The sequence below is a fragment of the Lissotriton helveticus genome, chromosome 7 (assembly GCF_964261635.1).
Source record: "Lissotriton helveticus chromosome 7, aLisHel1.1, whole genome shotgun sequence".
In the NCBI taxonomy this organism is placed as follows: domain Eukaryota; kingdom Metazoa; phylum Chordata; class Amphibia; order Caudata; family Salamandridae; genus Lissotriton; species Lissotriton helveticus.
In genome coordinates, this window is record NC_136068.1 from 1,121,824,522 (window position 1) to 1,121,850,462 (window position 25,941).

Sequence of the window (25,941 nt, forward strand, 5' to 3'; positions counted from 1 at the left end):
GAGTGGGTGTGTGACAGTGTGTGTGTGACCCTCAACTTTAATTGATAAAATATATATTTATAACTTTACAAATAAATTTTTACATATCAGAATACAATTTAAACCAAACAATTAACAAACATAATTTCTTTTTAACTGTTTACAAATACAGAAACACACTGAAACTTGAACTTTTGATTAATTACTGTACGAACTCACCCATATACTTAAAATGCTGCTGTCTATTTACTTTAGCTATCCACATTTGTAATGGAGAATGAGTAAGTCAGATTAAAAGTAAAAAAGTTATTAAAAAATATATAATTTGACAAGGAGGCTTAAACATTTAAAGGAAATACGAATAGGAATGTTTAGAAAAAGAGTAATGCAAAATCTGGTATGAAAATGAGGGACACTAAGATGAGAAGACCAGCGCTCAAGCAAAAATACTATATTGAGAGTGTGGTCGATAAAGTGTTTCCACTGAAGTGCAGACTATTTATTTTGATACTTAAAAGAATAAAAACACTGGATAAAACAGTGTTGTCTATGAAGAAAACAAACACGTTTATTAATAAAAGTAACTTTTGCAAAATTTTCAAAGAAGAATGGAAGCGTATGTCTACTACTGATCCTTACTTTAATGGAGAAAGCTACTTACAAGATAATGAATTAGTGCATGCAAATGAAACAACTGACCCATGTTATGAAGTAAAATACAGTAGTCTCATTGCAAAAGAAGAGATGGTTCCTAGAAACTTAGAATAGATTAGACTCGACTCTGTCCTTCGAACACCACACTAGAGGGATTGCAGGTAAATGCTATGGCATCCTTAAGATTCTGCGTAAGAACTTAGATTCTCTCCCTGCAACTAGTAGGAAAACTTTAATTCATACCCTTGTAAATCCCCATCTTGACTACAGCAATTCACTGTACATGGGCCTGAGTAAAAAAGGTCTTCATCGTCTGCAATGCGTGCAGAACGCAGCTGCCAGAATGGCACTTAACCTGTCCAGAAAGTCCTCAAGGAAACGGGCCTTAGCCACTCTCCATTGTTGCCCATACGGGAGCGTGTTTTATTTAAAACAATGTGCATGACTCACCGCATTGCCCAAGGGATGGGACCAATATATCTCCAAAAATTGCTGACCAAGTATCAACCCAAACGCCAATTAAGATCTCTGGGCTGTATGATTTTTCAAGTGCCCAGAATTTACCGGGCGCGTATGGGCGGTCGGTCCTTTAAATACTTGGCCAGCAAACAATGGAACTCCCTACCCATTGAACTCCTGATGGAGCCATCGGAAAGGAGTTTCCGCCAAAAACTAAAAACCTATCTGTTTCCGAAGCTATGAGTTTCCGTTCTTTGCCTCCCAACTTCTATCCTCTTCTCTTCGTGGGAGCGGCCCAGTCCTTTGTTTATACAGCGCGGGGACACACTGTTTTCTAGTGTAACCAGGCGCTATACAAGATGTTTTTATTATTATTATTATTATTATTAATAGGAGATAGGGGAAGAGGTACAAGGAAGGCGTAGACATGCTAATGTTTATAAATGAAAGTGCAGTAGTATTTGGAGTATTTCCCAGGAATACATTGATACAGTAGGACCCCACCTTTGTACTTCCAGTGCTACTGTCTATTTACTTTACTTCTGCAAACATTGGGACAAATAAGTGCTGGTATCATCGTCATGTTGAGCTTCAGTACATGTTGATTTCTAACCTTGAGTTGTGCAGAATATCCATGGGATCATTTACATTATATTTCTGAGAGAAGCAAACTCATTGAAGGTATCCTCCACTGAACTTCAGAAAGGGCTTAACGGTACAGTTGTGTATTTTCTTTTAGATGTCAAACACAATATGGAAACTGTGGGTGTAGAGAGAAATTTGGAGGAACTGCTTGTTATTCTAGTGAATGGTGTGCCCACGAAAAACAAATGGCAGGAGCTAGTGGATGAAAAGAAGGTGAAGAAGCCTACATTATATTTTACAGACAATAATGTGTACTATAAAATGTGGATGTTGTCTAACATGGAAGTTGCATGGAGGAAGAAATGTTGCCTTCAAGTGGACAGTTTGAAAAACTGACTAGAAGTTAATCTGAACACATATGTGAGATAAACGGTATCCATCCACTACATTCAAAAGAGGTTATTAGGAATAGCATTGAACTGTATCAGATGAAACAAGCTAAAAGAACTTCAACGAGTGGCTGGAGAAAAGTTTAGAGGATCAATATTTTCAACTATTTCAAACTGGACTAGGCAGACGATATGATGAGCGCCCTACACAAATACCTGCAGCAGAGTATAAGTCAACAAGATTCTATTCTGAGGACCCAAGATTTCATATTCCATATGTATTCCATCTGTTGTTTGAAACAAGTTGCATCTTCTCAGTTCTCTGTGGAAAAAAAGGAAAAGTTTATAACTGTTAGAAACGCCTTCTTAAAAAACATCAGTACTTTAAGTAAACTTTTCAAATGTACCACACAAAATCCTCCCAGCAGTAGTGACACAGTTTTTGACTAACACTTAATTTCAACATTCACTCCTCTGGGGTTAATTCATACTTACAGACAAGGGCCTCCTTTTTGGTGGGACACCTCATCCCCTTCCCCTTCTCTAAGGTCAGTAAGTTGCCCCTCCCATCATCCATGAATATGACTCTAAAAACACCTTTGCAATCCTGCTTAGACATCCACTGTATCTCTACAGCTACTTCTTATGCCAGAAATAACATGTCTACATCAGCCCCCTCCTTAAAGTCAGGCACTAAGTCTCTGAATATATAAACGCACTGTTTCTTCTGCACTGGACACAGTAGTGGTGTTCACATCATTTTTGCTGGACTTTAACAGCTATTTGGCCTTCAAGTGCACCTCCTTGACACTCCAGACCCTTTTCTCTTTCATGGATCTCTTAGCCTCACTTTTCCCAACCTCTGCACCCGGCTGGGCCAGCTGCAGCCTCAAATCTCACTCAACCTGTCTATCCTCGAGGTCCTCTGGGGACTGGGCTTGGGAAGAGACAGACCTTCCTGCACTGTACCCAATAGGAAAGTCTCTCTTGAGGGGATCCCCTCTCTCCTCTGAAGATTTTGCCCTCTCATTCCTCCACTCCTCTCCCTCCTTCTGAAACCGACTACCCTTTGCGGTCATGATTCGGAGGTCAACTACATCATGTTTCTCCCTTTTCATGAGTCTTGATGTAGATGTCTTCAGACTCTTCTTGTGGTACAGGTTGCATTCTGCGGAGGTCCCCCCAAGCTCTAAGGGCGAACTAGTACTCAACCTTGGACGTACGCATGAATAAATGGCTGTGTGCATGACCTTATGGGTGTGTGAGTGAGTGAGCGAGTCACTGCCTGGCTATATGAGTAATGGATACATAACTGCTTTTGTGAGAGTGTAGCTAGATCTGTAAATGCCTCCCTGACTGTGTGAGCATGTGCAAATTTCATACTATTAAATTACATACTTTAGGCAAACGTCCACCTCTAATTTCAAACGCATTCATTCAACTAGTATAATAAAATGAATATACTTTAAGTATAGCAATTCCTCTTTCTCCTTTTCTTCTTACTGTATTTTTAGTTAATATTCTCACCTATGCTGCCTGCTATTTTCCCCTCTAGTGTACTCTCTAGAATCTACACATTTTCTTTCACCTTACATAAACACTATTTTTTTCACTATTTTCTTCTAAATATACTTTTATGTACTACTACCTGATTAACATACCTGTAAAAGCTCTTAGCTATTCCAGTCAGAACTCCTGTAAACCAACTCATCTCTCAGTAGAAAAGCAGGTAAAATGGCTACCCCTCACCATGTATTCTTACTTATGCTGCTCTAGTTAACAAATCACAGGCTTGCTTTCATCTTTCTTTTTTGTTATGCCACTTCTATATGGTCAGAATTTCATTAACTTTTTCCATGTTTCCTGCGAAGAAGCCCAGTTTTTTTTTTCATGAATCTGCGTATTCACCTAAACACTCAGCGCAGACCCCAGTGTAACTTAGTGGCGAGTTTCGTGTAGTTACACGGATGCCCCCCACTGGATCCATGATGGCTCTGCCGATCTCATGAAGTTTTCAGGCGTTTTACTGCCCATTAATCATGCTTTGACCTCATTTATAACATACACAAGAGGACGGGAAAGCTATCACCTGATCCCTTCAATAAGTAAGCAATGTTTCAGCCATAGGGACTGTTTCCTGAGATATAAAATGACAGCCGCAACTTTTCTGTCAAGGTGCAGCCAGCCCATAAGGACCTTGCTGTGGCGCGTGGAGCCACGGCTTCCCCAGGGATAGGTCTGAGGAATGTCCGCACCCCTAGAAATACAAACTTGTTTTTCTTTTAATATCTCTATAACTACTGAACAGATTTACACCAAATAACAGGAAGTGCACTTCCTGGACCGAAAGCTATCTCTCTGCCAAATTTGGTGCAATTCCGTCAAGCGGTTCGGGCTGTAGTCGTGTTCAAAATCCCCTTGGGAATTAACATGAGAAGTGCTCTTTTTTTGACCCCCCCCTTTTTCTTGGCCCTTCTTTGTCAGATCACCCCGAAACTTTCCATGCACAACTATAATCACCTGTTCACTTTGGAAAATGTCATGAAGATTAGTCAAATGGTGCTAAAGTCATAGGCAAGTCCAAAAGGCTTGTCCTTTCTTTTTCTTTTTTTCCGGCCCCCTCCCCCTCCCTGCACCGCCCACCCTCAGAACCCCTCCCTCAATCACCCCCCCCCTTGCGGGAAAATAGGTCTGGCATGACCTATATGTAGCCGCTGTGTTCCCGCAGGATGTCGCGCTGCCGGATCACTGACATAATATCGACGACACAAATATCGAGATACACAAATATCGAGTCAAAAATATCGATTGACAAAATATCGACTCCCTATCTTCAAACAGGTAAGTACCAAAATATCGACTCCAAAATATCGACTTACAAAAATATAGACTGTCAAAATATCGATTTTTTAAAATGTCTTAAAAGTAAGTTAAAACTAATATAGTAATAAATATATTTAATATAAACTTAGAAATAATTATTAAAAAAATATAATTTTAATAAATAATTTATATAATTAAAAAAATTATATCACCAAAAATTACACACACACATATATATATATATATATATATATATATATATATATATATATATATATATATATATATATATATATATATTGTCGCTACAAAATCCAACACGCAGTCCTGCGAAATTAGAAGCAGCACTCACAGGGGGGTACAAAGCCAAAACTTCTTTATTTGGCAACCAGCACACACAAGACGCGTTTCGGCGATGAGCCTTCGTCAATTGCAACTTGGAACGCGCCGCCATTGCTTTTAAAACAGATACAATGTAATCGTCATAATGATGGCATGAACAACAACAAAGGACTACTCGTGTGCTACAATGAGCACCATCTTAGGAGTACTTTTTACAGTGAAAAACGACAAAGATATATATCACTCGCTTTTCCTGTTGTTATGGATATGAGAGCGTCAAATACATATTTGGCAATCTACACACCATTTACTCTAGCCCTGAATGGGCATAAATTTTAACCACATATAATTTTGCCCTCAGATGGGCTTACGTTGTGCCACCAATTTTTGCTGACATGATTACATACACACACACTAGTTAAAAAGGCAGTTTATGAAACACACAATGCTCTGATGAAAAATAGAAAAGATTTTTAAAGTGAAAAGAAAAGAAAAGAAGAAACAAAGAGAAAAAGAAAGAACACATCAGAAGCACAAGACCAATTCATTTGTTATTTCAAGATTCAGTGATTTACGATATTTACACAGTATTAGTAACCTAAATGGACTGCTAAATCCTCATGTGTATTAAGTCCATAAGGGCTCTTACTCTGTAGGTCTATAATATATCGTGACTCGAGCCGCCGTAATTTTTGTAAGCGGTCACCCCCCCGGGGTAAGGGTGGGACACTATCTAGACAAAAATAGGCCAACAGATCCCTGTTGCGACTATGCATTTTGTCAAAGTGTCGTGCCACAGGATGTGACTCATCTAAATTGCTGATGGCACGCATGTGCTCCAATATACGTAATTTTACGGGATTGATGGTACTCCCGACGTATCTTAGACCACATGGGCACATCAAACAATAAATGGCATACGGTGTTGTGCATGTCAGAAACTTTTTTATATTTTTTGGGGTTTTTAAACCTGGGATTTCATAGCTGAGGGTCCTTTTGCTAATTTTGCAGGCCTTACAACGGCCACATGGAAAGAAACCATTGAGAGGTATTTTATTGGATACATTAGGTTTAACCGTAAGATGACTATGCACTAAATCATCTTTCAACGCTCTTGCTTTACGGTAAGTTATCAGCGGATTGCTCGGTAAATCGTCCCTGATGACATTGTCCGTTAGTAAAATGTTCCAATTCTTTTTCAGAATTTTACGAACCTGTTCTGAATTTTGTGAATAGGTCGTAATTAGTCTGAAAGTGTTAGAGTTTTGTTTTTTGTTCTCTTTAGGTTTCAATAGGTCTAATCTAGATCTTTTCTTGACTTTGTTAAGAGCTTGTCTAAGCACGCCCTCATTGTATCCCCTCACCTTAAATCTGTTTATGCATTGTTTGGCTGCCTTTTCAAACTCTGCTTCGGTGGAACAGTTTCTTTTGAGTCTTAAAAGTTCCCCGTAGGGAATACTTTTAATGAGTTTTTTGGGATGATGGCTTGTTGCGTGTAATGTACAGTTCCCTGCTGTGGCTTTCCGATACAGCTTCGTATGTAAGGTATCCCCTTCCACAAAAATGGTCAGGTCTAGGAAGTTAACCTCTGAGTCACTTATTTCACCACTGAATTTCAAATTTACATTATTCTCGTTCAAGACACCCACCCACATAGGTTTTAGCCTCCTCTATTGTCCCATCAAATATAATCAACAGATCGTCGATGTAACGATTCCATGATTTTATTTTCCCATTCCATGTGTTGTTATTGTCGTTCCAGGCTATTTGTTCCTCCCACCAGCCAACGCTTAAATTAGCGTAGCTGGGGGAGGAGCAAGAACCCATGGCTACACCTAGACCTATTGAAACCTAAAGAGAACAAAAAACAAAACTCTAACACTTTCAGACTAATTACGACCTATTCACAAAATTCAGAACAGGTTCGTAAAATTCTGAAAAAGAATTGGAACATTTTACTAACGGACAATGTCATCAGGGACGATTTACCGAGCAATCCGCTGATAACTTACCGTAAAGCAAGAGCGTTGAAAGATGATTTAGTGCATAGTCATCTTACGGTTAAACCTAATGTATCCAATAAAATACCTCTCAATGGTTTCTTTCCATGTGGCCGTTGTAAGGCCTGCAAAATTAGCAAAAGGACCCTCAGCTATGAAATCCCAGGTTTAAAAACCCCAAAAAATATAAAAAAGTTTCTGACATGCACAACACCGTATGCCATTTATTGTTTGATGTGCCCATGTGGTCTAAGATACGTCGGGAGTACCATCAATCCCGTAAAATTACGTATATTGGAGCACATGCGTGCCATCAGCAATTTAGATGAGTCATATCCTGTGGCACGACACTTTGACAAAATGCATAGTCGCAACAGGGATCTGTTGGCCTATTTTTGTCTAGATAGTGTCCCACCCTTACCCCGGGGGGGTGACCGCTTACAAAAATTACGGCGGCTCGAGTCACGATATATTATAGACCTACAGAGTAAGAGCCCTTATGGACTTAATACACATGAGGATTTAGCAGTCCATTTAGGTTACTAATACTGTGTAAATATCGTAAATCACTGAATCTTGAAATAACAAATGAATTGGTCTTGTGCTTCTGATGTGTTCTTTCTTTTTCTCTTTGTTTCTTCTTTTCTTTTCTTTTCACTTTAAAAATCTTTTCTATTTTTCATCAGAGCATTGTGTGTTTCATAAACTGCCTTTTTAACTAGTGTGTGTGTATGTAATCATGTCAGCAAAAATTGGTGGCACAACGTAAGCCCATCTGAGGGCAAAATTATATGTGGTTAAAATTTATGCCCATTCAGGGCTAGAGTAAATGGTGTGTAGATTGCCAAATATGTATTTGACGCTCTCATATCCATAACAACAGGAAAAGCGAGTGATATATATCTTTGTCGTTTTTCACTGTAAAAAGTACTCCTAAGATGGTGCTCATTGTAGCACACGAGTAGTCCTTTGTTGTTGTTCATGCCATCATTATGACGATTACATTGTATCTGTTTTAAAAGCAATGGCGGCGCGTTCCAAGTTGCAATTGACGAAGGCTCATCGCCGAAACGCGTCTTGTGTGTGCTGGTTGCCAAATAAAGAAGTTTTGGCTTTGTACCCCCCTGTGAGTGCTGCTTCTAATTTCGCAGGACTGCGTGTTGGATTTTGTAGCGACAATATATTGGATGGGCACACCCCCACCTAAAGGAGCACCCGCTCGTGAGTGCAGCAGGCTGGTGTATCGTTGGGAGCAAGCATATATATATATATATATATATATATATATATATATATATATATATATATATATATATATATATATATATATATATATATATATATATATATATTTATTTAAACATATTATTAAATAAACATATATAACATTTTAGAAAATGTTTAAAATTTATTGTTACAACTATAGTGAGTTCAACATTAGCAAAAGTGTTGGATAGCGTAGAGGTAAAATTTACTACTCCCACTCCAGTGGGTGCAACAGTAGGGGAAGCGCTGGATAGCGTAGAGGTTAAAATTACTATTCCCACTCCAGGGATGTATGACGTTACAACGCATACTTTTACAACGCCTACCATTACAACAAAACTTTTACAACGCAAAAACTTTTACAACGCATACATTTACAACGCAAGATTTTACAACGCATATACCTTTACAACGCATACCATTACAACATAAGTATTGGTAAGTATATAATAATTTTTTGAATATAAATTAATAAAAAATATTATAATATAATTTAATATAATTTAATTTTATTAAATAAATGTAATTTAAATGTAATTTTACCTTATTTTTACAAAGTACCCCTGTACCCCAAAAACCCAAAACTGACCCTGAACCCTAAAAATACCCCTTTACCCATAAACTGAAAACTGACCCTGAACTCTAAAAATACCCCTTTACCCGAAAACTGAAAACTGACCCTGAACCCTAAAAATACCCCTTTACCCAAAAACTGAAAACTGACCCTGAACCCTAAAAATACCCCTTTACCTACAAACTGAAAACTGACCCTGAACCCTAAAAATACCCCTTTACCCCAAAAACTGAAAACTGACCCTGAACCCTAAAAATACCCCTTTACCCAAAAACTGAAAACTGACCCTGAACCCTAAAAATACCCCTTTACCTACAAACTGAAAACTGACCCTGAACCCTAAAAATACCCCTTTACCCCAAAAACTGAAAACTGACCCTGAACCCTAAAAATACCCCTTTACCCAAAAACTGAAAACTGACCCTGAACCCTAAAAATACCCCTTTACCTACAAACTGAAAACTGACCCTGAACCCTAAAAATACCCCTTTACCCCAAAAACTGAAAACTGACCCTGAACCCTAAAAATACCCCTTTACCCAAAAACTGAAAACTGACCCTGAACCCTAAAAATACCCCTTTACCCAAAAACTGAAAACTGACCCTGAACCCTAAAAATACCCCTTTACCTACAAACTGAAAACTGACCCTGAACCCTAAAAATACCCCTTTACCCCAAAAACTGAAAACTGACCCTGAACCCTAAAAATACCCCTTTACCCAAAAACTGAAAACTGACCCTGAACCCTAAAAATACCCCTTTACCCAAAAACTGACAACTGACCCTGAACCCTAAAATTAAAATATTTATCAATTAATCAATTATAATTAATTACCAATAATATTTTAATTAATTACCAATTAATAATTAATTAACAATTAATTTTTTAAAAATATCAATAAATAAATTAACATATTTAATTAATTAGAATTAAATTACTTCCCACCCTATTCCCCTATAAACCCACAACCCGCTACAGAAAATAAATTACTAAAATTAAAATATTTATCAATTAATCAATTATAATTAATTACCAATTATATTTTAATTAATTACCAATTAATAATTAATTAACAATGAATTCTAAATTATTATCAATAAATAAATTAACATATTTAATTAATTATAATTAAATTACTTCCCACCCTATTCCCCTATAAACCCACAACCCGCTACAGAAAATAAATTACTAAAATTAAAATATTTATCAATTAATCAATTATAATTAATTACCAATTATATTTTAATTAATTACCAATTAATAATTAATTAACAATTAATTCTAAATATATATCAATAAATAAATTAACATATTTAATTAATTAGAATTAAATTACTTCCCACCCTATTCCCCTATAAACCCACAACCCGCTACAGACTTATATTACACAAAAAATAAAAATTATTATTAACTTACCTTAAATTCGATATTTTTGTTGTCTATATTATGTCTAGTCGATATTATGTCCATTCTATATTTTTGATTCGATATTATGTCCATTCTATTCGATATTAATTTTCTCTAGTCGATATTTTTGTTGTCTATATTATGTCTAGTCGATATTATGTCCATTCTATATTTTTTACTCGATATTCTGTCCAGTCGAAATAATTGACTCGATATTATGACTGTACACCCGCGCTGCCTTACCCTCCTTATTATAAACCCTCTAGGTGCCTTTGTGCTGATAACCTATGCTTATGCCTCAAACACCGATTTTCTGAGTTTCAAAAACCTGGGCCCCCTGGCCTAGTATAAACTTCTTTTAGAATGTGGCTCCTATATTCCATCAATAGCATCCCTTTTTTTTATCATCCCATCCTTTCCTTCAACTCCGTCAGGTAAGCCTGTGCCTTTATTTCTGAAAAAAATACCCTTGCTTGACCATTCACCAACACCTTCAAACGTGGCGGGAATAACAGGAGAACCTTGTGCCCCAAAGATTTAAAAGCTGAGATCATTTGTCTCAATCGCCACCTTCTCTCCACTGTTGCGTGACAGAAGTCTGGGCGGGCGAAGAATGTTATGCCCTGCGCCGACCTCTTTGCCTCAGGTCTTGCCCTATCCATAATCTCCTGTCTAAGCAGAAAATTCCCTATATAGACAAGGATTGCCCTTGGCTTGACATTGGACGCTGCTACATACGTCTTCCTCTGGGTCAAAGGAAATCTGTGGACCCGCTGGACCTCACTCTCCCAACTCCATGCTGATAACTCAGGAAAGGCCCCCTTAAGTAAGGCAACCACAAAGGAGCGGATATCTTGCCCCTCTGCCCCCTCCTCAACCCCAAAAGTCTGATGTTATTGCGCCTCTGGTGATTCTCGAAATCTTCGAGCTTCCACTGTAGATCTTCCGCCAGTTTTTCCTGTGCCTCCTTAAACTCGTGTCATTTGGAAACATCGTCCTCAAGCTGTCCCGTCCGTTCTTCTACCTGGGTGACTGTGCCTGCCATGTCCATAAACATTTTGTTCATCTTTCTTAATGAACCTTGTATTTTTTTTTAGACGCTTGCTTAGCCCTTCTTGTTTCTGACCTGGCCTCCCCCTGCATCTGCTTGAGAGTACTGAACAAAAGATCGACGGTAGGAGGTTGCAGTGTAACCGCTGAATGCTGCGCATCTGAACTACCCACTTCTTGATACAGTTGGGATGTCGCAGAGTAGTCCCAGTCTAAGTTTTTTAACAACTCCCCCTGAGACGGATCACCTCTTGGTTTTTGGCTGGCCCGGGTGTTCTCCCTCTGCTGCCTTACCACCTTGGTGCCAGGTGCCTTTTGTACTGAAATTCCTTCCTCCATAGAGGGGTCTGAGTCTGAGTCAACATCTGAATCCCTGACAGGCTCTCCCCGCTTGAAGGTGAAGAGCCGGTGTCATCATTCAGGGAAAAAAAGCACTCATCATTGGGGGACCCAGGAGCCGAGTGCAGGACAGCAGCCTTCCGGGGATGGTTAGAACTATCAGGCCCTGTTGCTCCTGAAGCCAAAGGAGCCTTAATCCTATCCCTCCTATCGCATTTAAGGCTGTCTAAATGACTTGAAATCTTCACCCCTCCTTTTGCTGTGACCGAGCTTACCGTGGGAACTCCCAGCCCCTGCCCAGGCCCTGTGTAAGCTTTCTGGGAAGTCTCAGGAGTTCTCGGGCATGAGCCGTCTCGCATCTCATCACCCGCAATCCTGCTTGTGCAGGCGGCATTGAAGAAGATAAGGCCGGGAGCTGCTGGATGGCATTGTCATCCGTGAGATCCGTCTCTGTGGGTAAGTCGATTCCCCCACCTGCCTCCGGGGTCTCTGGAATCCCTGCCTCCACCTGCAGGGTACCGCTGCTAACCAAAGTGGGTGCCTCCACCACATCTGTTACAGGCTCTGGAATACCTTCTCACCGGTCATCCGTACATCTTCGTCCTCCGCGTCCTGGGCAGGACTCCTACCGTCAGCTTCCTCCTCCACAGTCGGCTTGTCCTGTCTTAGCGAGGAGTCGACACTGCGAGGAACCTGCTCCGGTGCCATAGATCGACCGGCTACGTCTGCATCCACGTCCCTTGCTGGAAAGGCTGACCCTATGGGTGCGAGAGGGAACACCTCGTACAGGGTAGGTTGCCGTGGCCCGGGGTCCTTGTCTTTGTCTTTACCTTTCGTGCCGCCAAGTTGCAGAGTCTTGGTGATCTTTTTCGGCACATCGCTGGCCTGAGTTTCCGTGATCCCCGAGTTTTTGGCGGCTGCCGCTGCTGCTAGTTTCCTTGTGAGAACTGTACCTTGTATGTTCGGGGCTGCTGCAAACCCGGGTGTTGCTGATACTGCAGGTCCTGTCGCGGGTGCTCTTGGATCCTTTTCCTTCTCCTCGGGCTCCTTAAGTTTCACTCCTCTCTAAGGCATCCTGGAGAACATACAGCCCACACGCATGAAGAGGTAGGTTTTTAAGGCTCTTGCCACTGCAATCCGTCGTGGAGTCTCGCTGATTTGATGCCGATCACGGCCCCAGTTGAGCGATCTGCTCAATAATCGCAATAGCCAGTCCGAGACAACCAACATACTCAACACGCTTCAGCATCCGCATCTACCATCGTAACCTGGAGGAGACAGGCAGCGCGACTGATCTCCTATGATCTGCCAGCGGCCATCTTGCCTCCAAAGCCAAAAGGCTTTTCCTATGTAAACTAGGTCCTAATTATAACTACCCACTGGCGACCACCAGTGGGTAATAGGTTATATATATATACCTATGAGCCAATGGCGGTCACCAGTAGGTGTGTGTGTGTGTGTGTGTATGTGTGTATGTGCGTGTGTGTGTGTGTGTGTGTGTATATATATATATATATATATATATTTATATATATATATATATATATATATATATATACCCAAAACAGTGAACACCGACAATACTAGCCCAGTGAGATTCATCACCACATTTAACACGCAGGCGAAAGAGTTTAAACTTATCCTTGCCTACAGGAAGAACCTATCTCTGAGGACACCAAGGGACCTCTCGCTCACCAAGGACCCCCACACTGCCAAAACCAACGACCACGAAGGAATGAAGGCCATCGCCGACTGGATGAGGAACAGCCAACTGAAGCTGAACTTGGACAAGACGGAGGTCCTTATCCTCGGCTCCACCCCCTCAGCCTGGGTTGACTCCTGGTGACCGACGGCACTAGGAGCACCCCCTACACCGACAAACCACGCACAAAACCTAGGGGTCATCCTCGACCCACACTCTCCATGACAAAGCAGCTCAACGCCGTCTCCTCCTCCAGCTTCGACACCCTCCTCATGCTTCGCAGGATCTTCAAGTGGATCCCCACTGAAACTAGAAGGACGGTCACCCAGGCCCTCGTCAGCAGCAGAATGGACTACGGCAGCGCACTCTATGCAGGAGCCCAGGACAAACTCCTGAAATGACTCCAACGCATCCAGAACGCCTCCGCACGCCTGATCCTCAACATCCCCCGTCGCAGTCACATCACACCCCACATGAAAGACCTGCACTGGCTCCCCATCAACAAGAGGATAACCTTCAAGCTCCTCACCCACGCACACAAGGCACTCTACGACACCGGACCAGCGTACCTCAACAGACGACTCTACACCCCCGCTCGCCAGCTCCGCCCCGCAGACCAAGCCCTCGCCACCGTACCCCGCATCCGAAGAGTGATCACCGGCAGCAGATTATTCTCCCACCTCGCCGCCAAGACGTGGAACACCCTCCCCATCTGCCTATGGCAGACCGAAGACCTTCTAACCTTCAGGAGACTCCTAAAGACCTGGCTCTTCGAACAGTAGCAGCACCCACCCCCCTCCCCCCCCAGCGCCTTGAGACCCTCACGGGTATGTAGTACGCTTTACAAATGATATGATTGATTGAAGGACCTCCTAGTAAATAGCCATTTGAGACAACATAAAACTAATTGGTTAGATCAAGGTGGAGGCTTCTGTAAATGCAAGAAATTTAAGGCCTGTAACCATAGTGAAAATCCAACACAGTGACTGGACACTTGGCACGTTCTTCAGACTTGAGACAGTACCAAAAACCCTAGAGGAGGAATCATGTTCAAGCCTTACAAAGACTAGAACCTCACCTCATTCTACAGGCAGGTTGTCTGTTCCCCAATGGGTTGAACAATGACGAGGAGCATAGTTCTTTGAGATGAAATGAAATATTAGAGGTTTGAGGTTGGCATTGTATGCAGTAATTTGTGACTGATGACTTATATAGTTGGAATTTAATTCTAACCATGTCTTTTATCTCTATTTTTTTTTTTTACAGAAACCCGGGTAGCAGTACATCACAGAATTAGCCACTCTATTACAGCTAAGAGCACGAAGGGTTGAGGGACATTGTATCTATGTTCCCCTTCACTTCTGCTGGGACTGACACGAAGGTATAGAAGGTAGCACTACACGTGCACAACTTAGTTTGCCCAAACAAGATTATGAATTAATCACACTGCTACCTGATAAGAATATGAAACAACCCGTATGTCACGTATGTCTACCTTTTCTTTCAACTATTATCTCTTATCCCACGACTGACAAGTTATACTGGGTACTATACCCAGCATGCTGCATTTGACATGTCATCACTGATGTCATCAGTGATGTCACTGACCATGTCATGAATTATGTAATAGGTGACGTCATAAGCAGTGCATTGCAGGGGCTCAAGCTATAGTTAACTTAACTAACTATAACGACTGAATTTCTCTGGTTTTGTACGAGTGAAATGTCCAACTAATTATAAGGTCCCTGAAACCTCCGTTTTTTTCAGTGAATTTCAAAGGTTTTTTAAATGCTAATTTCTAATTATAACATCCCTGAAACTTATTGTTTTCCCAGTGAATTTCAAAGGTTTTTCAAAAGCTAATTTCTAACTATGCCTACAGAGGTAGAACATGTAAAGAAAGAGGAAGGCAGGCGCAGAAAGAAGCAAGAGAAATTCATAAAGAGGCAACATAATTCCAGAAAGACGAAGAAAAGTGCAGAAAGAAGCAAGAGATATGCAGAAAGAACCAACAGAGCGGCAGAAAGAGGCGTTGTTGCAAAGTCATCCTTTGCCCCCAACTATTTGCTGACTGGGACTGGTGGTAACTGACTCAGATTAATCAGGCCCGGAGCCAGTGCTATGCTGAAAGACACTTAGAATACAGTGAAAACACCTACATACACTAAGGTACACTATGGGTTGGGGTACCCCTGTGATTGGCATGACCTCCCCTGTAAGGCCGAAGTACATAATACGGAAGGGGGATTAAAACTACCTCTAAGTCAGAGGTGCAGAAAGAGGTAGGAGAAGTGCAGAATGGAGCAACAGAGGTGCTGAAAAAGGCAAGGCAGAAAAGAAGCAAGGGAAGTGCAGAAAGAATTAAGAGCAGTGCAAAAAGAACTAACATAGGTGCAAAAAAAAGACAAGAGGGCTGCAGAAAGAGGTAGGAGAGGTGCACAAAGAGACAAGAGAGGTACAGAAAGAAGCAGGAGGGGTACAGAGAGAAGAAAGAGAAGTGCACAAAGAGGCAACAGAGATGTAGAAAGAGGCAAGAGAGGTGCAGAAAGTGTAAGAGATTAGCAGAATGAGGCAAAAGTACAGAAAAAGAAAGAAAGGTGCAAAAAGAAGCAACAGAAATGCAGAAAGAGGCAAGTGAGGTGCAGAAAGAAGCAAGAATGGTTTACACACCATTAGTACCAATTTGATATCTACATTTAGCAATAAGTAACAGGTGACCAATCTAGGTTTGCACAGGGCCTTCCACCACGCTGTAACACTTGTCGATGCATTTTGTTAATGTTTGAGCATTTGAGCTAGAAACCAAGCTTTTTTGTTCAAATCTGCAGATTATGCGGCAGGTGATGGATTATGTGGCAAATTTGGAAAATGTATAATTGTGCAAAAGTCGGTGCAGCCAAACAGTCACATAATTCCAGTGGCCCTGCTCATACCTCTGACTAGGTCCAGAAGTGCTCCTCAGTGGTTCCTTCTTTTTTTGTCTCATTGATGTTATAGTTTAGCTTCTATAGAAACGAGGAAGACTAAACCTGAGGTTACAACTCCACAACGCAGACTATCATACCACACAGTTACTCTCCATAACACAGAATCCTACTCTACATAATTCCTACACACTAAATACCACATACTTACTATCCACATAATTCCACTGCACAACATACCACATAATTCTACTACACACAACCTACATCCACTCCACTCCAAGAAACATTAAAAACTTTTTCGTTTACAATGCCAATAGCTCTAACTCTCGCAAATGTGAAACCTATTACATTGCAAATGCTTTTTCAACTTGTAGTCACGTTTGCAGAGTGGTGCAGAAAGGGGGTTGGGCCTCCAACCTGCGCTCAGGAATTCCACTGCATAGGACTTACAGGATGTACCAGGAGGGCTTCTTGGCCCCCAAAGTCCCTCAGGAGTAAAGTGGACTTTATCCCCCAACCCGTAGTGTGCCAGGAGGTGCATTTGCAGAGTGATGGAGAAAGGGAGACGTCTTAGCAATCCCACACAGTGGGACTTACTGGAGGTAACAAGAGGGGTAGTTGGCCACCAAGGACAACCTTGGGGGCCACCTACCTCTCTTATTACCTCCATTAAGTCCTACACAGCAGCATTGGTAAGTACTCATAGCAGGCCACACCCCCTTTAACCACCAGTCTGCAAACGCGCTCCCCGGTGCACTCTTGGATGGAGAGTGAAGTTCCCTTCACTGCTTGGGGTGGTTAGGGGCCAACTAGCCTATCTGTTACCTCCAGTAAGCTCCATACAGTGAGATTGCTGAGAAGTGGACACAGGCCACGCCCCCTGTCTCCACCACTCTTCAAACGCGCCTCATGTTGCGCTTTTGGTTGAGGGATGAAGTCCCCTTTCCTCATGAGGGTCCTTGGGAGCCAATGAGCCCACCAGGTACCTCCATTATGCCCCACACAGCTGGATTGCTCAGAGTGGTCCGAGGCCAAGCCCCCTTTCTATACCACTCTGCAATCACACCTCCTGGCACACTGCTGCTCGGGCATGAAGTCCACTTGTGTACTGAGGTCCTCAGAACAAAAGAGGATCTCATCACCCCACCAGCAGGGCGCCAAGAGACGTGTTTGCAGAGTTGTGTACAAATGGGCGTGGCTTCGGACCACCTCTCAGCAATCCAGCTGTGTGGCGCTTACTGGAGGCACCTGTGGGCTATTTGGCCCTAGGGACCCTCAGTATTCAAGGGGACTTAATTCCCCAACTTAGAACGCACCAGGGGGCACGTTTGCAGAGTGGTGCAGAGCCCCTGGCGAGATGCCGGCTATTTTCTATTTTTTTTTTAGAAGGGGGCTGTGTGGCCCCCCTTCTTTCAATGTTTTTGGGTCCTGGGGACCCCATCCCCCAGGGCCTACCACATTTTTAAAAAAAGGGAAGGGGCCACACGTCCCCCTCTCAAGGCCAATTTTTGCCCCAGGGGCCCCATCCTTCAAAGCATGGGCAGCCTTTTTCTTTTTTTTAAAAAGAAAATTGAGGGGGACCCCATCCCCGGACCTGGCCAGTCTGAATTTTTTTTTGCAGGAGGGTGGGGCGTGGCCCCCCTCCTAAAGCCAATTATGGCCCCTGGGACCCCATCCCCCTGGACTGGCCCCAAGTTGGGGACCGTGGGGGGAGCCCCAATGCCCCACAGTGCCTGCCTGCTCCCTGTGTCCTGCGGGAGCCGGCATTGCTTTTGGGCAAGGGGAGCTGCTAAGATGCAGCTTCCCTTGCCCAAAATCAGATCTGCTTTGCTTCTTGGCAGCAAGAGTATGTTTCCTGCTTGCACTTCCAAGAAGCAAAGCAGAAGTTTGTTATGCCAGGGCGGTAGCCATGCTCCTGCTCTGCCATAGCAAACAGCAATGTTCCAGGGGTGGGCATCCCGGAGCATCGCAGCAGCTTGCCCTGGGGGGTGGCGGTCCCCAGGGCCATCAAGGGCTCTGGGAGGGAGGCTGCACAGCCCCGCTCCAGTCATTTAAAAAGCACCAGAGAGGTGTTGGTCCTCAGGGCTTGGGGGGCCCACAAGGCCCCCCTCATTAATCAAGGAAGCCCTGGGGAGGTGGTGGTCCCTGGGGCCTAGGGTGGCCCACGAGGCCCCCCATTAATTAAAAAGATTCAGGGAGGGGGCGGTCCCTGAGGCTTGGGGAACCCACGAGGCCCCCACCTCAATTATAATAAAGCACCTGGGAGGTAGCGGTCCCCGGGGCAGCATGGGGGGTTGGAACCCCCCACGCATTTATTGTTTAAGCCCTGGGGAGGAGGCGGTCTCCTGCTAATTAATTAGGCATTGCCCCCAGGACCTTGCACACCCAGGGCTTCTAGAAAATAAAGCGCGGGAGAACGCAATTAGTTTTTGGTTTTTTTCCGGACGGACTCAGGGAGGATACACAAATCCTGCCATCATGAGCAGGCCTAGGGGAGTAAGGGTGTTTCTACCTTCGCCCCTTTTCTTGTTTTTCATCTTTTTTTCAACCTTTGTCTTGTGACTCGGTTGCCGAGTCACAAGATGGCTGCCAACACATTCTGGTTTGGAATGTTGAAAAGCCAATCAGAAACAAGCTCGTGCTCGGGAGGGTTCGCGAATCCTCCTCGGAGCTTATATGTTGATATTTTTCTTTTTTGAATTTCTCAGCACTTAAAAAAAAGGGCGCTTTCTGAGCCGAGAACTACCTTTTTGCCAAATGTGGTGTAATTCCATTCAGCAGTTCGGACTGTGGCCTGTTCCAAAAATTCCTATGGAAATTAACATGGGAATTAACGCGTTTTCGGACCCCCCCTTTTTTCTCGGCCCCCGCTTGACAAATCAACCCAAAACTTTCAAGACAGGAGCTGACTTGAGCTGGCTTTTAGTGTGGAAAAGTTAGCGAAGATTCATCAAACGGCTCTAAAGATATTGTCAAATCAAAAAACCGCTTTTCCTATGGATAATAGGTCCTAACTATAACTACAGTCGCCAGTAGGTAAAATATATATAAATATATATATATATATATATATTCATTGAAAAAACCATAGGTTTCCCACATGTTATAGTTAGGAATTAGCATTTAAAAAACCTTAGAAATTCATTGAAAAAACCATAGGTTTCACACGTTATAGTTACCTGAACATTTCTCCCATACAAAACATTTGAAATTCCTCCGTTATAGTTAGCTCAGCTAACTATAACTTGCGCGCCCGCAATGCACTGCTGATGACGTCACATATTACATCACTCATGACATGGTCAGTGACATCACTCATGACATCACTGATGACATCTCAAATGACATCCCTGATGACATCACTGATGACATCATCCTTGTGGCAGACCTCCTCTCACTGTAATATAACCTTTGATACACACGATCAAAAATAGAAACTAAAATTTTCAAAAAAATGGAGATACCAATTCCTATTAGAATGACCTATTCAGTAAGTCCAAAATCTACATACACATCCACTCATTCACCAACAATTCTATATAGTCACTCATACATGTACTCACTTATCATATGTACTCATACACCTATACATCCTGTTATACACCGACACTCATCTATAGAGTTACTCACACACATACTCACACATGCAAATAAACTATCAAATATCCATTTCCTTGCATATACAGCTATACACTCACTGATAGAGCGCGCAGGTCACCCGACTATAATTTCTTCACCAATAAGCACACTTGGGCCCATAAATTCAATTTACCATATTTATTAATCGGGGTAACCTACACACTACTACCAGTAACCCTTGTTCATTCCTATTTTATTTCCAATGTACCTGACTTAACAATCCTTGTCATGCTTCAAGCATGTGCAAGGTTTTGACGCAGCATACATTTCACTCAGTCACTTTTAGGAGGCGTTGCTGCACCCCTTCTGCACAAGAAAGCCTCTTCGGGCGCAGCGCTTTACAATGTAATACACCCTCCAGATGCGTCACATTGTTAGTAGAACACACCATGGCACATCTTTTGCACCACCGCTGTGTCACAAAAGTGACGCAACGGCTGTGTAAAAGAGGCACAAGGAGATTGTAAATCTGCCCCTAACACATACAAATTCACCCAGGCAGTTTCACCAGCAGCGCAAATTGAAGCATAGATTTGTAACATATTTATGTACATATGTTACATTCAAGTGCTTCGGACATACTACAGTATACTATAGATAAACACCCTATAGATTTATGCTGTAGCAGTTCCTTATAGTTCTGCACTTTCACATTCTCCATACACTAGTAACATATTCATTCATTCATTTATGAACTACACATTCATTCTGACAAACGTTTACACACTAACATAGAAATATAGTTCTTTCTTTGACCAGTGAAGGTAGTTCTAAAAAGAACTGGTTTTTTTTGTTTTGAATTTTTTATGTGTTTTCTCAACAAATTCCAAGCGGAACAAAAGAATGAAAAAAAGAACAGCTAATGTCGAGGACAGCAATGATCCTGCATCCTGCGTTTCATCAGGTCTATAGACTGTTCCCCATAACACAAAAGTTTATCGCAATAAATGCATAGAATTTTAACGTTAGCAAAGTCAGAATCAATATGTGGATGTGGACTGCTTGCTGAAAATCCTGCTGCCGCAGTTGATGTGCTTGGTATAGCAGCAGGTGGGTTCTCGTGCAACCTCCGTCTTGCAGCTCGAGCAAAGTTCTTGGGGTGCAAATTCTTCACGTGTCGCACCATAATTGCTGTGCCAAAGGAGTATTTTTTACATGGATCACCCCTTGACAGAGTTGTTTCGCAAATTTTACAGGTTACTTTTGGAGCATTAACCTTTTTATTGACCTTCTGGAAAAGTGAAAAACTTCCAAATTAGAGCTTCTTTCCTCTTCTTTGGACGTTCTTCAGGAATGAAATCTCCCTCTGAAGAACTGCTGCAAGATGACTCCATTGCTCTTATTATTGTGATCTTCCTTCTATTTGAGAAGATTCTCAGAACAAATGCTTCTTTTTAGAAAGTCAAAGTCGAATAATTATAATGGGACGGAACTTTCAACAGTCGCAATAGGAAAAGTTATGAACCAATCAAATCTCTGCTTTTTAAGTCACATGGCTTTGCGTACGATTATGATGCGCTTGCACAGCTCTTTCAATACGAGTACGCATGATGTTCTACCGCGATTTGTGTAATTCTTTTTAAAAGCAATATATGATTATTACAAGTATTAAAAAAATTCATAGTTATCCCAAATGTCTACCCTTAGTATGTACATTAAATACATACATGTTTTAAACCAAGTAGAATCATTGCCCCCTTTCGCGTACAGAACGCCGTACATGACGTCACACCGAAGCTTTAATGCGACGCGTAACGTCAAAGCATATTCGTACCGTATGCGCAGGTACACGCTTAGTATGATAGGCAGTACAAACTATGGTGCGATCACCTTTCAGTGACAAATCAGAGCTCAGGGCGCGCTAAGGAGAATGATTAGAAGTGCTGACTCATTGCATATCCGATTCTGGGCCTGCCTCTGCGTACATTATAACATCCCCCCATCTCTCTCTGTTTTTAATTGTTAGTGCACACACGCGGTGCACGCCCGCCCACATTACCCACATGCCACCACCTAGCATGCTTGCTATCATTTAGCCTGGAAACCAATACATTACCCAATGGCATGTCCCCCAGTGCCATCATTCTTGCAGACCGTGAAAACGCTACCAATGACGGCCTGGGGCTTGGTTTGGTCAGCCCCCGTGGTTCCCATATAATGCGGGCACTGACGTGAGCACGCTCTCTTTTGCCTGCCTGTGCTGTGGTGACAGACAGACTGCCAGACTCAGCGAAACCGCAGCCTTTCAAGACACGACAAAAGACGACAGAAGCAAAGGTAAGTGAAGACGTCAAAACATCAGCCTCCACTGTAAATTGTATATGCATAATGCTATTTTTTTATCCTTCATATGGCTTTCCTACCCCTCAATGGTTTTGAATTGTACTTACATAATTGAAATATTTCTTTATAAGTCACGAGGTCATATACACCTCTAATCTTAAAAATTGTGCGTGCATAAATTTCTGAGTCGTATTGTGTACTACACCACGTGCTTAGGCCCCTATTATTATTAATTGTGCGTCCATGATAGTATTTTTTTTTCTGCGTCACGAGGCTGTCCCAGGCCTCTATTAACTTATTGATCTTCCTTTGTTTTCTGGAGCTGCAACAGTCTTAACTACGGAATATTAAGAACCCACATTAAAATTCGCTTTTGATAGTAGTTACGCAACTCAGTTTACAATGACTAATCAAAATGTCCTTTTGTTTCCTATACCAAAGTACCGTTCAGAAGCAACCAAGGCCTATCGAGCAACAGCAATGGAATTCTCTGCAACTTATTGAATATACTTTGCCGTATAGAAGCAGACTTCAAGTCGAATGGTGAACTCCAGTGGCCGCACTCTTTATACAAGGTAAGCACAGCACCCTAGATCTACAAATCCTTCATAGGAATGCATTAGAAATAAGTCACCATAACGGGCGTCAGTAACGCAGTAGGCACTTCCATATAGACACCACTTGAACGCAGCACTATAACAACTGAAATATACCAGGTACACTGCACTCGTAAAACTGTAGTGTTAGCTTTATTTGTGAAACGAGAGAGGGCCATATTATCAACCCTGTGCGACAAAATTATCGCCACTTTATCGGCAACAAACTGCCGCTAAAGTGGCCATAATAGGTTTGATAATATGCTCTATTGAATTCCAATCGAAGCTCATGTTAGATGTGAAGGACATCAGACATGTCGCCCAGGCTTAATATTATGGCCCAGAGTGCATACTGTACAGCAGCTTCTCTGTAAAATCTATAATTACCTCCGAGCAGTGACAACAGATAGGTTACAACAGTCTGACAAACAGATTCACAACCTTATTACGCCACTTTTGAGTCACTTTTAACATGGGTAAAGTGATGCAAGGAGCTAGTAAATGTACGTCTCACTTTTCAAGACAAAATCTCAACTCCAGACTGCGACACAGTTTTAATGTTGTTTTCTCTCTCTTTCTCTCTCTCTCACGTTCTGTGACATCATTTCTCTTTCTCGCTTAAACTTATAGACACTGCTGTCTGCTTGGACGTGTAGAAGATCAGCCCAACTTAAGTTGTCAATCCAACTGGCTGCAGTGTTTGGCCGCAAGGTTTATGCAACGGAAAGCACAGAGGCCTAGATCTACAAATCCTTCATAGGAATGCATTAGAAATAAGTTGCATAACGAGCGGTAGTAATGCAGTAGGCACTTCCATATAAACACCACTTGAACGCGGCACTATAACAAGTAAATTGTACCAGGTGCACTGCACTCGTAAAACTGTAGTGTTAGCTTTATTTGTGAAACGAGAGAGGGTCATATTATCAACCCTTGGCGAGTAAATTATCGCCACTTTATCGGCAGAAAACTGCCGCTAAAGTGGCCATAATAGGTTTGATAATATGCTCTATGGAATTCCAATCGAAGCTCATGTTACATGTGAAGGACATCTGACATGAGCTTCGATTGGAATTCCATAGAGCATATTATCAAACCCATCATCGCCACTTTAGTGACACTTTCCTGCCGATAAAGTGGCAATGATTTTGTCACCCAGGCTTGATATTATGACCCAGAGTGCGTAGTGTACAGCAGCTTCTCTGTAAAACCTATAATTACCTACGAGCAGTGACAACAGATAGGTTACAACAGTCTGACAAACAGATCCACAACCTTATTACGCCACTTTTGAGTCACTTTTAACATGGGTAAAGTGATGCAAGGAGCTAGTAAATGTACATCTCACTTTTCAAGACAAAATCTCAACTCCAGACTCTACGACACAGTTTTAATGTTGTTTTCTCTCTCTTTCTCTCTCTCTCACTCTCTGTGACATCATTTCTCTTTCTCTCTTAAACTTAGACACTGCTGTCTTCGACGTGTAGAAGAATTGTTCAGAAAAAGTTGTGACACCAACTGCCTGAAATGTTTACCCGCAAGGTTTATACAATGGTAAGCACAGAGGCCTAGATCTACAAAGCCTTCATAGGAATGCATTAGAAATAGGTCGCCATAACGGGCGTCAGTAAAGCAGTAGGCACTTCCATATAGACACCAGTTGAACGGGGCACTGTAACAGAACTGGAATGTACGAGTCACACTGCACACGTAAAACCGTAGAGTTACGAAAACTTGTAGGGGCATGGTATCAAGAACGGCGATAAAATTATCACCGTTTCAGCAGCAGGAAACTGCCGCTAAAGCGGCGATAATGGACTTGATAATATGCCCTTGTGTATTCCCATAGTAGCCCAAGTTAACACCAACACCTGGACTGCTATGGGAATTCACAACAGCATATTATCAAGCCCATTATCGCCCCTTTAGCTGCAGTTTCCTGCCGCTGAAACGGCGATAATTTTTTCGCCGTTCTTGATAATATGCCCCGTAATGCTTCAGCTCATTTACTCACATCTACATAATTCTAAACTCTAATTTTCTTTTTTCTTTTGCAGATTACCTATCGGACACCTTTTGGAATCCATTTCACAATTTGTTTATAACATTGTTTAAGTTATTTTTCCAGTTCTAATGTAGTTATAATTGAGTTTTGTTTATATTTATTGTTTAATAAAAGTTAATTAAAAAAACTACATACTTCTTTTATTTTATGGGGGAGGGGTATGACGGCCCACAATAAAAATAATGTTGAAATACTATAGTAAGATATTCAAGACTAGGATTGAAAACTACTGAGTTCTAACTAACAGATATAATAAAAACAACGATGAAAAACTACTAAAATGACGGTGGACGGAGTACGTAATCAACGTTTGGCGCCTCTGCACTACCTTTCAAATAAATATATAAAAAATATGACTATTAATACTGTACAAAAGTACAGCAGCGGATGACACACACGAACCGGGAAAAGAAAACGACAGATTTACTAACTGCTATATAGAACGGTTTGCTTGTTGAATTTGAAGAAAAAGAAAAGGTGGGCTTCGAAACGACGCTGAGCATGCGAAGAGAGTACAACTGCTACACCAAAAAAAAGGAAAGCTTTACATACGATCATAGAAATGAAGGAGCATATTATCAACAAAATGGCGATACATTATCGCCGCTTTTATCGACAGGAAACTGCTGATAAAGCGGCGATAATGTGCTTGATAATAGGCCCTTGTAACTTCCCATAGCAGCCCAGGTTCTGGTGTTAACCTGGGCTCCTATGGTTATTCACAAGGGCTTATTATCAAGCCCATTATTGCCGCTTTATTGGCCGTTTCCTGCTGATAAAAGCGACGATAATGTATCGCCTTTTGTTGATAATATCGCTCATTGCTCTTTTTTTGACCCAGTAAACTTAGGTGCATATTA